Here is a 15,685-nt window from a genome sequence, read left to right on the forward strand (position 1 = left end):
ATGCTGACCACTGCCTGATGGACTTGTGGTCAAACGTATTGGTCTGGAAGAACTTTTCCATGAAGAACAGGTAGCACTGCAGCGTCCAGCTGACTGGGACGCCGTGTGGCCATGGGGCCAGGCCTATCCTTCGCAACAGCAGGGACAGGTAGAACCTCGGTACATACTGACATTTGGTGCCCACATACTTGGGTTCCCGGGTCCGACGGGCCGCCATGCACAAGTCCCTGGACAATGGGGGTAAAGGTGTCCCCAATGTTGCCTTCCTCCTGATGACCACCTTCGTCAGAGGACGGCTAACTATTCCATTGATATCTTCCTGCAGCCTGTCACCCTCAACTGCAGTCTTTTTAATCATTGGTAGTGTAGCGGTTAGCACAACGCTTTACAGTGCCAGTGACCCGGGTTCAATTCCCGCCACTGTCTGTAAGGAGTTTGCGCGTTCTCCCCGTGTCTGCGTGGGTTTCCTCCGGGTGCTCCGGTTTCCTCCCACATTCCAAAGACGTACGGGTTAGGAAGTTGTGGGCATGCTATGTTGGCGCCGGAAGTGTGGCGACACTTGAGGGCTGCCCCCGGAACACTCAACACAAACAATGCATTTCACTGTGTGTTTCGATGTACATGTGACTAATAAAGAAATCTTATCTCTAAATTTGTCCAAGTTATTGATATGAATGAAGGACACATCACTTAAATCTGTGGAACTCCACTGCACATAGTCTTCCAGTCACTGATATTCTTATGCACCATTATGCTTCCTCTAATTGTGACAACTTTTAATTCAGTTTGTCTCTTTCTCTCAGATCACAAAGGCTTTTACTTTCCTGATTAATCTGCTAGATGAAATCTTTGCAAAACAGCCTGCTAAAATCCATGTAAATTACATCAGATTTCCTATTCTCATTGATCCCGTTCCCTCCTCAAAAATGTAATCAAATCAGTCAATTACAGTCTTCCCTTAACAAATTTATGCTTGCTATCCTTGATTAACCTGTGCATCTCAAACTTCTAATTTATGTTGTCTCTCAGAATACTTTTCAATTATAATTTTGCCATTATTTGTTAGGCTGGCTGGCCTGTACTTGCTCAGTCTATTCTTTTCTTCCTTTTCAACAATGTTAGCACATTAGCAGTCTTGCTGTGTTCTGGTAGCATTCCTGCAGCCAAAGAGTATTAAAAAATGTTGGACCATGCTTCCGAAGTTTCCTTCCCTTTAAGAGCCTGGAATGCATTTTATCTGGATAAATGGTTTACAGTTTTGTTTTCAGCTTCCCTCGTGGGACAAGGAAGGTCTCTCTTGGGCTGTGCTCGCTCCCAAACACTCTCCCAGCCACTAACTTGAGTGTCATTGATTGTTTGGCAGTTCCGATGGCATCCTCTTGCTTCCAATAGATATTGGTTGGAATACTGATAGATGAAAACTGTGAGTTAATACCTGGTGGACTCTTGCTGATATTGTTGAATTCCATCTGCCTGCAAAACCCCTTCAAGAGTTTAAGTCGACCAGTAACCTTGCTCCATGAAGTACTGTGCATCAAACTTAAAACTTTGTCTAAAAACTAAGCCATTGCAATCTCCCAAGAATCAAAAAATGCCATTTTATGTATGGTGGATGTTGGAACCTGCAGTTTAATGCTTTTGTCAATCTTGCAGCTTTGCTGTCAACTGTTAATACAGTTTCCTCGCACCCATCTGCCCACACATCAGTTTGGTAAGGTTATGTGTTACTGATTCCATTAGCACTTCAGTATCATAGTTAGCGCAGACTATTATATGAAACAGTAGTGGCTGTGGAGGAATTAAAGACTATAATTCAGTCTCAGCTTCTGATTTCACAGAACAGTTAGCTCTATACTTGAGCAATTCTTGTCTGTTATTGACAACTCAAGGAATACATGTTACCTATACTCATTGAATTGCCTCTAAATATTTCAGTTCTGTTAAAGAACAAGGTAAATGAACATATGTCCTTCTGTTTCAGAAATCCTCATATCACTGTCTGATAACTAGAAATGTGGAAAGTCCTTTGAACAGATGTTCTAGTCTGTGATGGAGGTGCTGATTAACACTAGTCTTGGTTTGATTTGAATAATGGAGTGCTAAGGTGTCAGAATTTAATGAAAAAAATGCAGATTAATGGGGTAACACTTCAGAGATTTCAATGTAGTTGTTTTAAGCGCTTTCAGTGGGGTGGAAATGCCACGGGACATTGCTGATGATATCAAGTATTTCATATCCACACACTTGTCCCAATCACTGAATGAATTGTTCACAATACCGACAGCAGCAATTGTCCTTACTCCGATCACAAGCAAGTTGCCCAGACTGATGTATGTGCCCCTATGTGTCTGAAAATGCAGGAGGGTAGAGATACCAAATGATCACTGGCGAGTCGACCATCTGCCATTATCCTTTACCAATGGGTTCACCATCACTATTTTATTGGTATCGGTATTGGTTTATTATTGTCACTTGTACCAAGGTACAGTGAAAAGCTTGTCTTACAAACCAATCGTACAGGTCAATTCATTACACAGTGCAGTTACACTGAGTTAGTACAGAGTGTATTGAGGTAATACAGGTAAAAACAATAAAAGTACAGAGTAAAGTGTCACAGCTACAGAGAAAGTGCAGTGCAATAAGGTGCAAGGTCACAACAAGATAGATTGTGAGGTCAGAGTCCATCTCATTGTATAAGGGAACCGTTCAATAGTCTTATCACAGTGGGGTAGAAGCTGTCCTTAAGTCTGATGGTACGTGCCCTCAGACTCCTGTATCTTCTACCCAATGGAAGAGGAGAGAAGAGAGAATGTCCCAGGTGGGTGGGGTCTTTGATTATGCTGGCTGCTACACCAAGACAACGAGAGGTAAAGACAGGATGAGTTAGTCACCCAAGACAAATCCATGACCTCTCTCACTCCCAATGGATTCAAACCCAATGCTAGCTGAAAACCGTGACATAACTGGCTCTTCAGTATGAATGCTCAGAGTGAGTGCTCCGGTATTGTAGCTGATCCTTCAGATAAGATGTTGAACCAAACTCCTGTATGCCAACTAAACAGGATGGAAGAAGTTCCATAATTTCAGTTTGAAGGGTAGGCTTTATTTGTATCTTGCCTATCACTCATCCTGTCTGGTCCACATTCTCATTATGCTGCCAATAAGCATTAAGTTAAGCCTGGTTTGAACTTGGATGTGTAACCAGCTGGAAATACCAGGTGCAGAGTTTTTACTACCTAGTGAAAGAAGTAATCCATTCCGCGGACTGAACTCATGTCCCAACAAGAAGCTCAGTCACATCACATCCTCCCACATGCAGCATCAGTCATTTATTTATTTGATGTTTGTCTGATCTTACGGTGTCTGACTGTGTAACAACAATGACTGAACCTCAGACTTACTCTCGATTATAGAACAATGTTGACCATCTAGGGATATGGCAAGATTTTAAATAATTACTAATTTGTTCTTACCGTATTGCACATTACTGGTGCTATACACAGTAAACATTATAAAATGATACTCTGGTATCCTTCTGGTGCTTTTTTTCAGTTGCCCTGGCATCTGAGGCTTATGATTTAAAACCCTGAGCCTCAGGCAGATTGGGAATTATTTTGTTTAATTGGCACAATATGTTACTCTCACTCTGAATCAAGCACAGCATTTCAAGATAAATTAATTGTGTATTTATCAGTGTTCAACTGTAATGCATAATTTTAGACAATAGAACAATTAAAGCATGGCAAGTATGTTCAACAGTCAACCTTAAGACTAGGGCAATTAAATCCAAAGAAAATCTTGCCACACATTAATGCTCAGTTAGCTCATACTTGCTTTTTTACCTTGACCATTATAATTCTCTGGAGTATACAGAAAAACCTTACACAAAATCCCACAGTAGTTATCCATTTACGTGTCCTTTGACTGTATTCCATACACAGATTTACACTAGATTTAAGAGTTCATTAAATAGTGACTTGGTATATTGAGAAATTAGCATTCAGATAAGATGTAAATTTATTTGGAAATTAATTGTCTTTAATATCTCTCATAAACCAATCATTTGAAGAAAGTTTCTGCTGAGAAAATGTGGGGCTTCTTGCTTATTGGCTGTTATTTGTTTCCACAGTGAACCTCCTGGATTCTAAAACTGTACAGGGGGAGCTGGGTTGGATATCCTACCCGATACATGGGGTAAGTTCAGAACAACAGTCTTCAAAATGTTTAAACTTAACCAATGATTTAAATTCCAACAACTCTTGTTCTAATCTTCACTCAATTATGGATTTGGTTGTGAGAGTTTGGGATTAATCCAGAAAAACAAGCAATGAAAATTGTATCCATTTGTGCTGTTTAGAATTGATTTGTTAGGTGAAAGTTCAATGATCATGAATATTCGTCCTTTAGAAACTAATTTCAGACTATCAGTAGCATAGCAACATTTGCCTTGTTTCTAGTCCTGTTCTCTCTCACTTTGGGCTGTTTATCTTTTATCTGCCCACACTTGATCTAATCACAAACTGAAGTTGTAGATTGATTACCAGAATCACAAGGGTAGCCATCAATTTTGGTTAAAATGAGGGTGTGCTGTTTGATCACAAACTAACAGTTCTTCCGGTCAAAAAGCCTGAAGTTCAGGGGAGTTATTTTAACCACTACGTAAGGTATAAAATGAAAAAAAAACCAAGCTAACCACACTATACATGCAATAAGAATGAAATGGCAGAGTGTATAATAGGCAACCAACAGCGGGTTGTCTTGCAGCTTTGGCAATCATCTCAATTGCATAGTAGGGTTTGAAAATAATAGGTAATTTTCTGAATTTGTATTAGCTGTTAGATGGGCCTGTCTGCTGGAAGACCATATCAGAAATTTGGTTGCCATTGGTTGCCACTGGAAGTCCAATGTTAGCTGATGGTTCCAATTCTGTGCAGGACATTGGTGAACCACATTTCACAAGCAGAATCTTGTGTTCAGTCCTCTGGACTGCATTCTATTGGCTGGTCTTGGTAATACCATCCTGAATAAACTGGGTGAAGGGACAAACTAGAGCAGAAACTCTTTGTTACTCATTTCTTGGTAGAAAATGTGGTTGTAGATGAAGCCAAAAGCAGGCTTGTCTACAACTCAGACATGCATAGTTTACAGGAGCAGGGGAAGTGTGGCCAAGGTGTAATTGGATAACTTTGTGTTTAGAATGAGTCATCACCTGCAGAACTGGCAGAAGCTTTTGGGGTATCTTTTAATAACAGGGCTTTTGCATCATTATCAGGAAGGAATTTAAAGAGAATGCTATATGAATATGAAGGGTTATTAAATATGAAGGTATTTGATGTCTATATTAACTGAGCAGAAATCAGCCAAGGTTTAGCCTGGATTTGATTAGATCTTATACTAAGTGCTTCAGCTGAATCTATTTATACCCATAGTCATTTAGAAATTAAGTGGTCTGGCTTTGGATATGTTCTCCATCTGTTCCCCTACTTCAGTCCTGATTTAGCTCAAATATCGCAACATGCATGTATCTCACCCATCCATAATTGGCACAGCAATAGTAACAGCCTGTCAATAATCTCCCTGACCTGCATGCCTTGGCAAACGTGCCAGAATTCTGTATGATTCCAAAAGGACTATTGTCTTAAAATATTCTATCTTGCCAGTGTTGAATTTGGGTGCCTAGAAATAATGGAGGGCTGCATTGCAGTGATTATTAGCAGATAATTCTGAAGAGAACTGCTGGCCAGCTGCAGTGTCAGATTGTCCCAGACCTGCCTTTGTATACTGCAGCTTGGAAGTACAAATGGGTCGGGGCATCAGGGTGGGTGCAACTGACCTGCTGCTCTTTTCCTGGATCGAGTCAACAGAGACTCCTGGCTGTACTGAACCAAGGAACCAGCATTCATATGTGGCCCTTCAGCTTTACACCAGTTGTAGCTGATGTGTTTAGCACAGCTCCATTCACTTGAATAGGATCTCTGATCTTCACTAATAAAGTAAGGTTTTTAATTAATATTAACGGTGTAATTAATTTATGAGGTACGAGTGTTTTGAATAAACTGAAATAGTAATTCTTAATTTTTTAAATTATTTAGATGTATTTCAGCTCTCTCTGAATGACTCTGATCATTAGCAACTTAGAGTCAGTAGAAGAACTGTCAGATGGCTATCAGGGCGATAAGTTTGTGGGGCGTTAGGGTCTGCTGCCTGAGGTTGAGCCACCTTTTGCAGAATGAGGTGCCTCAACAAATGGCTGTGGAAGTGATGCCTCTGAGATATTGGAAGCCACAAGGCCATAAAAGGTGAATTCAGCCACAATTATCCCATGGGGAACAAACGCAAGACATTAGCGGGCCAGACACAAATTAGTCCAATGGGAATGTAAACAGTTTAATGCATCACAGTACAGACTGAAATCATTGTTCATTCACTAAACATTTCTCACCTTGTTGACTTCTTTACTTTCAGTATGTTGGAAATCGAATGATACAAAGAACATCTCTCATTCTGGGATAGATCTGACTTTGGTGGAATCCTGCAAAACAAGTGACTTGAGTGAGCAGTCCCCTGGGCTGAGTGCAGGGAAGGAGCTGAGGGGCAGATGTGCCCAGATCTATTCCCCAGTGTATTCTCCACCTCAGGGCCAAATGTGCAGACTCAGAGTTCGAAATGAGCTGATGTGTACACTGCAGTCAGCAGAGAACCATTGGCTAATAATCGGTTTCATGTGGCCCAACCATTATCCTTAGGATCCAGATTCCTCACAGATGAGATATACTCTGAGAGGACAGTGATAGTTTCTGGGATCATATTACACATTATGTTTTGAGATGTAAATCATGCAGCATAACCTCTCTTTATTGACGATGTGTTATGACTGTTATCCCAGTTAGTTGTTGGTGAAATACTTGCATATTGTGCCATGTGAGATAATCCCAGACTCCTCATTGCAACTGCAGGCTAACTCCCTTGTCCTGTGACCTCAAAAGTCCACAGCTTGTGGGGACACTTCCTGAGCAAATTGTACCATTCTCTGCCACCCACCACATAGGTAACCTGTGCTGGGCTGGGTTGGGATCAGGTGTTCCTGACAGTAAGGTATTGGGTAAGCTCAGTCTGTGCCTTACTGCATAATCTTCAATCCAGATCCAGAAAGATTAAACTACCATAATATTAAGTGCCTTATTTCTTCTATTTTTATGTTTTCACTGAAGCTTTTAATGTTAAATATGTGTCTAGTTGAACACATTCAATCCAAGTCAGATATTCAAGGTGCATCTGCATGTGGGGTTAGACAGGATCACTTCCTCCATTCATCCTCTTTACTGAAAATAAGCTTGAAGGTTTTTCATAATACCTCAGATCCTTAAGACCTGAAATCTTCTTTGTTTTCTTCAAACACTCCAAAAACATTAACGATCTTTTGAACGAAGTGTTGAAAACTGCAAGCAATATTCCAAATGCTTCTACACCAGTGATCAATACCAAACAAGGATAACCTTGATGGTTCTAAATAGTTGATGAGCAATATTGATACTGGTTTAGCACTACCTGGAATTTTTCAGTAAATGATCAATAAACATACCCAAATCTTTACTGTGGGATGTCCTTGCATTATATTATTTGGTGTTCCTGTTTCAGTAACAATTATTTTGTAATATTTACATTATCATTCATTGGTCTTTCTTTATGTCTGCTTCTATCTTTGTCTAAAATGGTAATTCCAATATAGTGCGGTGAATGGGGTGATTTATTCTGGACACTGTGTAAAGGAAACATATTAAGAATGTTAACCTGTGGCTCTGTAGTTGTACATTGAGTCTGGATGAGGATGGCAGATTTCCCTTAAAGAACAATCATGAACCTGATAGATTTTTAACAACTGGGAGTTAGATGGTTACCATACTTCCATTCATTGTAGAGTGACTTAATTCATCGATTTTGAATTCACCAGCAGCCCAAGGTTCATTCTGAACCCATGTCTCTAGATCATTAGTTTGGACTTCTACATTACTAATCCAGGAACATTAGCACAAAGGTCTGTTCCCATAACCACTGTTCCGGTGGTGGTGAAATAAAATGAGATTGGGAAATGCAGGTGGAAAAACCAGATGTATGTGCCTGGATAAAGTTGCAGCCATATCTGTGGAGAAATTTATGAAGAAAATGAAGATCCTGATTTGATACACTGGGGAAGAGGATGTAACTATTGATGACCAAGAGAGTAAGGAAAGGATAAAGCTTCAGAAGCCCACAAAGGAGCATCAGTGAGAGAATTCTGGAGGTCAAACATTGACCATGGATGAGAGACTCCCTGAGGGTTAAAATGAGGTGAGGGTAGACATGAATATTGTCCTGAGGTGGAAGTAGAGGATTATGGTGAAAGGTAGGATGGAGGCACTTTTAAAATCCATCCCAGGTGAGATAGTACATTGTGGTTTTGAAATGCCTGATTCAGTTTGAGTAAGCAGTGGGAGAAAGAAACTCAAATAGCAATAAGGTTCAGCGAATTGGATAGGAGGCTGCTGGGATGGTTTAGGACTTCCTAATGCTTTGTTCATCAGTATTTCTGGCTTATGTTTTGTCAAGAATGAAGACAGACACAAAGTAGTTTTTTAATTCCTCTGCCATTTCCTTATTCCCTACCATAAATTCTCCTGTCTCTGTTCATAAGGGGCCCATATTTCCCTCACTAGCCTTTTCCTTTTTGTACACTTACAGAAGCTCCTATGATCTGTTTTTTAAAATTTCTTGCTGGTTTACTGTGGAGTACTGCATGTGGTTCTGGTCTCCTTACTTGAGGAAGGATATACTGGCTTTGGAGGTGGTGTAGAGGAGGTTCACCAGGTTGATTCTGGAGATGAAGGGGTTAGCCTATGAGAAGAGATTGAGGTGCCTAGGATTATACTCGTTGGAATTCAGAAGAATGAGAGGGGATCTTGTAGAAATATATAAAATTATGCAAGGGATAGATAAGATAGAGGCAAGAAGATTGTTTCCACTGGTAGGTGAGACTAGAACTAGGGGACACAGCCTCCAGATTCAGGGGAATAGATTTAGGATGGAGATGAGGAGAAACTGCTTTTCCTTGAAAGTAGTGAATCTGTGGAATTCTCTACCCAGGGAAGCAGTAGAGGCTACCTCATTAAATATATTTAAGACATAGTTAGACAAATCTTTGCATAGTTGGGGAGTTAAGGGTTATGGGGAAAAGGTAGAGAGGTGGAGCTGACTCCACGGCCAGATCAGCCATGATCTTACTGAATGGCAGAGCAGGCTCGATGGGCCAGATGCCCTACTTCTGCTCCTATTTCTTATATGTTCTTATATCTTGTCTTTCTTTATCAATTTCTTAGCCCTTCTTTGCTGAGTTCTAAAATTCTTGCAATGTTCAGGCCTACTTCTAGCAACCTGATGAATCTCTTCCTTGTATTTAACACTCCCTTAAATTTCTCCCTTCAGCCACGGATGGATCACTTTTCCTATTCTGACTTTGTGTTCTAAAAGAGAACTTCTACTGAAATGACTTGAACACAAGATTATTGTGAGGAAAGTGGGACAAACCAAAAAATGCCATTGTAAATTACTTACTTGTTTATGCAGAACATATAGAGTTAACAACCAAGATTAAACATTGATTTGATCTGTCAATCTCTCTTCGTCTGAACATATCTCATGCCTCTTCTCAGATATAACACATCTCTTCTGTTATCGCAGTCACTGCCTTTGCCTCCCAACTTCTCTCTTCTCTTTCTCCTGTATTAACCTTATATACAATGACAACTGTGCTCACAATCCCAACAAAGAAATCCTGTTGGGATTCATCTTTACTGTTATGATTTTTCTTACACTGATTCTTTTCAAAACCATTTTACACCTCTTTCTGATATCCTGCCATCTTTCAAACCAATTGCATCCAATTCTTTCATGCAGTCATTTACTACCTAGATTTATCAAGGAATTGCATCAGTTGTTAGTCTCGGTTGTATCAAAAAGCACAGAGAGGTGATATTATAGTAACGTCCTTTCATGCCTCACTTAAGATGAACAGCTTTCTGCCAATATCTTGTTGTACTTAAAAGATGCCTTCATTTATGAAGCAGACTGGTGTTAAGAGTAACCCGGTTACTCATTATACCAGTCAGCACTGACTGGTGTGCAGTTACTCTGGAGTCCAATGACAGAATAATTCTGGCCTCAGGATGGGTTTCAAGGATTATTTATAAATCCATTGCTTTCACTTTCAGGCACTTGCCTTTCAGTTATGCTTTGAAGGACAATTTAAAACAAACTCTTGATAGGACCAATCTCTTATGACACTGAATCTAGACTGTAGTAGCAGAGCCAGAGTATTGAAAGAGGCTAGCAGACACTTCCATTTGAGTTTTTCCAATTTCTGATAGAAATTATAGCAATAACAAATGATATCAATTGTTAAGAACACGTATTATGTTGTGAGACCATTAAGATTAAATCAATGGACATGATTTGGCAGAATAAAAAGACCAATAAAAAATACTTGAATTTATACAGGACGTTTCACAACCTCAAGACCCCCAGAGTGGTTTACATTCAATGAAAAATGTCCAAAGTGCAGTTACTGTTGCAATGTGATAAATGAAGCTGAAAATGTACAAACACAAAGGGTTCATAAACAGCAATAACATAATGACTGGATGACCTGTGTTTACTGTGTTAGTTGATAAATAAATATTGGCCAGAGCATCTCTACTTTTCTTCAAAACAGTGTTATGAGGCGTTTTTACATTGAGCTAGGAAGTTAGTCAGGGCCTTGTCTTAATATCCTGTCTGGATCCTGTGGAACTGTAGCACTTCCTCAGTACTGCACTGATTTGTCGTTTACCATAGGGAAATACAACCTAATGGGTAATATGGATTAAGTATATGTTTGTAAAAGTAGAGACAGTAAGAAGGCCCTGGCAGAATAGTATACTGTAATCTACTTTAAAAATGTCAGTCATTTATAATAAGAACAGAAAATGCTGGAAACATTCAGCAGGTCGAGCAGCAACAGTAAAGAAAGAAACAGAGTTAACATTTCAGGTCAATGACCTATCATTCTTACTCAGATGCCAGATTTCCAGCATCTGCAATACTTTGCTTTTGTGTTAATGTTAATCATTATCTAATAGCCACTTTTAGTAAACTAAAATGCATTGGGAGACCTAGTGGTAAATTCAGTGTGGCCCTATCAAAATGAGGAGTGATGTGGGTGGTGGAGTGGAATATGATGCGGTAGGTGGGTTTGGCTGCTACCTTCTCTTGGCATGTATGAGAATTGATTGTAGTCGAATCGGTTGTTCCAAATTTTCCTGTCTTATGAGTCAGTTTTTTTAATCTGTGAGAGAAGGTGGTAACTCAGTTTGATAGGGAATGCATCATTAACAAAAAAAGATGGATGACCTCAATTTTTGTCTCTCTCTCTCTTGCACAATCCCACTATACTTTATTTTGCAGTCCAGGAGGTATCTGACAAAATCCATTCTATCCATGCTTGTTACCCTTGAAAATAGAACCTGTGTAATTTTGCTTGGCATCTCATGCAATATGGTCAAAATAGTCGTCTTCTTTCACTCTGGGGCTCAAGTTCAAATTCGTCAGACAGATAGGATGAAGTTCATCTCTCTAGCAAGGGTTAAATCTTCTCAGTAAAGTCATCATTTCTGTTTAACTCTAGGTGGAGAAATGTTCACAGTCCAAAACTATTGGTGATTTGGAAATCATTGCACAATGTCACACAAAAGCACCCTGGAGTGGCTGGTTTAGGGATTGGAGCTGCCCTACTCTTGCGATTGTTCTTCTGAGCCAGTAATGAAAGAAAGTTGTTGGAACACTCAAAGTGAATTTCCAAATTTGACCAAATGCATTTTATATTTGGTTCAGAATCCTTTATGAAGGTGGTGGATGTGCTTTTTTTTTATTTCTTGAGAATGTCAAATTGAAATTGTTCTACAAGGTAGAAGCATTAACATCTACAATTCATTTCACCTTGGCCAGGGCCAAAAGGCAGGCGCTGCACAGATGTTGGATATTCATTAGCAGGTAAAATATGAGGTTGGATGTCACATCACATGGCTTACAGTCTTCACCTTAAGTTTAGTGCTACAAAAGTGTGCTGCCAGAGATCTGGGAAGAAATCACCTATCTTGTCATCTTTAATGTAAGTGTATAAGGGAATGAAAGAAAAAAAGCTATGCAGTCACAGAGTTTATGTTCAATCAATGAGCACAGGGTTATCAGCCCAGAATTTGTACTTAGCAACAAGTCACTCATTTTAACTGATGATCTACAATAAAAGATCATATTTACTTTGTACAGTGCCGTGATGAGAACTTGCTGGATAGTGTCATGCAAATCCTCCATAGTAAGTAAGTTAGTTTGCATTGGAAATTCAGAGCAAGCCCAGCCTGTAAACCACTGAGAAAAATCTCTGTCATCCAGTTAAGCCATATATCCTTGGCTTAATAGTCTGTTAAAGCTATTAAAATCTTTATTTCTGACATAGAGAAAAACTAAAAACACACAATTAAAAGTGAAACACTCGGGACTTAATATTGAATCCAAGAATTTTAGTTAACAAGCTTTTCCTATGTGTGTCAGAACTGCCCAGTTCTAATCTAAGATCATTCGCCTGTAACATTAACTCAGTTCTTCTCACTCCACAGATGCTACCTGATCTGCTGAGTAATTGCACATCAGATTTGCAGTGATTGCTGTATTGTGGATCTCATAGTTCCAATATTTATTTCTACTTTTCTCAATCATCTTCATTTCCCTTGCTTAGATGGAACTGAAGCACCTTAGCCTCTCCCTGTAACATATATTCCCTTTATTGTCTCCATCCCCCTCCTGCTCTGCCACTTAGAGCACGATTGTTTTTTCACTATTCCAGTTCAGATGAAAGGTTATTGACCAAAACCTTTACCTTTGTTTTTTCTCTCTCCACAGATGCTGGCTGCTCCCCAGCAATTCTGTTTTAATTTTAAATTTCCAGCATCTATAGCTTACTGCTTTTCAGTTTTTGAAAGTGAATCAAGCTTTTCAATCTGAAAATGAAAGAAAAACTAATACACTTAGAAACATTGAAGTTAACTGAAACATTAAAGAAAATCTAAAAATGCTAACATGTTAATCCATCAGTGGAGGAGAACTTAATAAAGTAGGTCTAATCTGCCATGTTGTTTGAGTAGGTTCCCCAATGTTTAGTGCTGGGGAAATCACCACAGCTTCCAGCTTCCCGGTCAGCAAGACAACAGCTGCCAATAAGCCGACATGGAAATCCCAAATTTGTTGGCATTTAGTTATCGTATACTGAACCTTTAGCTTTTCCCTGCATGTATTGAATATCAGTAAATTGTTGAGTAGTTCATTGAATTATTTGCCATATATTTTTCATACCTCTAATTGATGAAAAGGACAATCAGGGCATTTGGAACAATTCATTTACTCCATTGTTAAACTCTGAGCTACTGTAAGCAAATATATTGGACACATATTAAACAGACACTGAAAAGTAATTTCATCATGCCATGGTGATGGGATCTATTGAAGTTACAGGGCATTATGTTTAGCAGTGAATCACTGGATCACACAAATTATAGATTGGAGCTCTGAGTAATCATTAAACTTCTTTGAGCATACTGGATTTGTGTCAGTCAGAGTAATTGCAAGTTCTTTTTAAGAAAGTGGGCCATTATTGTGCTAACTCTTGGGATGCTCACTCATTTTCAGATGCAAATGGTAACCTTAGGGATATCGTACCATGGATGGAATAGCTATTCTTCATAGCATTTATCTGTTAAATACAGGGGCCTTTCAATGATGTGTAGGATCACTGACATGAAAATTTCTATCATCTCAAAGAAATTAGATGGTCAGCTTGAACCAAAGATAGAAATTACTGGAAAATGATGATCTAGTTCAAGTAGATTGGCTTCCATCTACAAGGCAAAAGACTGTGGATTGCAGTTCCCATTTGTAATCCAAGCATAGCTGTACAAAAGTGGAAGAGAAATCTGACTGAAGTGTAAGTAATGACTGAACTTGACAAGCAAGGCCCAGAGTAACCCATCTTGTCCCCTGGACCACTGAGAAAAGTATTAAACAAAAGCTTACTGTTAACAGTTACTTCTCATTCTGTTCCTCTTCCAGCTTGATGTCTTGGAGCAAAAGCTGTAGGCTGCCCCACTGTGTTTAAGCTGTTAATTGTAACTAAATCTGAGCATGGGTTCTACAGTTAGATGGGGCTGTTTGGGTGGAACACTGGCACAGCTAGTAGAGACGCTGCCTCACAGCTCCAATGGCCTGGGTTCAATCCTGACCTCGGGTGCCGTCTGTGTGGAGTTTGCATGTTCTTCTTGTGCTCCGATTTCCTCCCACAACCCAGGTTGATTGGCCACTGTGAACTGCCCCTTGTTGTGGGTAAGTGGGAGAATCTGGGTGATAGAAATGCAGAGAAGATAGGTTACATGGAAAATTAGTCAGGGAATAGGATTGATCTGTGAGCTGGCAGAGACTTGATACGCTGAAATAGCCTCGTTCTATGTTGTATAGTAATATAGCTTAAAGGCTCTGATCCTCTGGGAACCTATATTAAAACAGCATCAGGACCAATGTAGCTAAAGGTGGCGGAGGGTCACTCAGAACACATTCGCCTAGCACCACTTCCCTGTGGCACACCAGCAAAACTCAGCAACATTTATGGATGCTTTTAAACTATTAGTGTTACAATGGAGACAGGAGAGTTAAATGGTGTATTGACTTCATTAGATTTTTTACTCTGCTTTCCTGTGATGATAATGTGGTGAGCAAATATCTCCAAACTGGTTTCTGTTTATTGTCCCACTCATTTTGTTGTGTGCTGTAATAATGGGAGTGCTTACAGTTTGTGGAAGAGACATCAAAATTGTTTTAGTAATTAAACTGAAGGAATTGGGACTTGTTGATTAGGTAATTTCTCAGAGTCAGGTTGCTCTATGAATTCTCTGCTTTCCTTGTTCTTTTGTATTATAGAACCAATTGTACCAATAATGTACTGTTTTGAATTAGTATTACATTGCATAAAGGGGAGTGAACATTAGGGGTGGGAGGAGAAATCAGCAAAGTTCTGTGTTGTAAACTGCGCTGTTACCCGAATGTCCCTCTCTTGTTTGAGCGCCAGTTAAACAGGCTGCTCCAATTCACAGGCTGTTACTGCAGGAGGCACTATTGTGGGATGCTGATGCGCTTTGTCTTGATGTTTAGTGTGAGGTTCATCCTATTATCTGCCTTGGTGAAGGACTCAGCAATGGTCTGGAATTCAGTTTTCAAGGAAGCATGTACCCAGGTTTGTCTGCATGTTGTAACTTGACTGAAGCTGATGTGATCTTAGTTTTAGAGTGGAGACAATTGAGCTTGTCCTGTGGATTAAGTTCATTGTAGCTGGAAGCTTGTTGGAGGTAAGGTAAAGAATTGTAGCAAGGAAGACTGAGAATGTGTAGGCAGAAAGACCCCTTGTTCAGAGGCAGGCGGTGTATTCTTAATGGATTCCAATGCCCTTGTACTGGTCTCTCTGACAAAATAGGGCATTGGTTATGAAAAGATGATGTTCTAAAAAATTTGTCAAGCAGAGAATTCCCTACTTCATCTCTACTGATTGCACTTTTCCAGTGGTTCACATCTTGTCCAA

The 15,685-nt window shown here is 39.6% G+C and overlaps 1 protein-coding gene across 1 annotated transcript in view; it reads left to right on the forward strand.

The window, feature by feature from the left end:
- LOC127569856 (ephrin type-A receptor 3) overlaps positions 1 to 15,685 on the forward strand; it is a 218,258-nt gene that overhangs the window by 16,415 nt on the left and 186,158 nt on the right. The window contains exon 2 of the mRNA XM_052014841.1: positions 4,130 to 4,194. The gene's annotated coding sequence lies outside the window, so the exon portion shown is untranslated. The remainder of the gene's footprint in view (positions 1 to 4,129; positions 4,195 to 15,685) is intronic.

This window comes from Pristis pectinata, chromosome 4, assembly GCF_009764475.1.
Source record: "Pristis pectinata isolate sPriPec2 chromosome 4, sPriPec2.1.pri, whole genome shotgun sequence".
NCBI lineage: Eukaryota > Metazoa > Chordata > Chondrichthyes > Rhinopristiformes > Pristidae > Pristis > Pristis pectinata.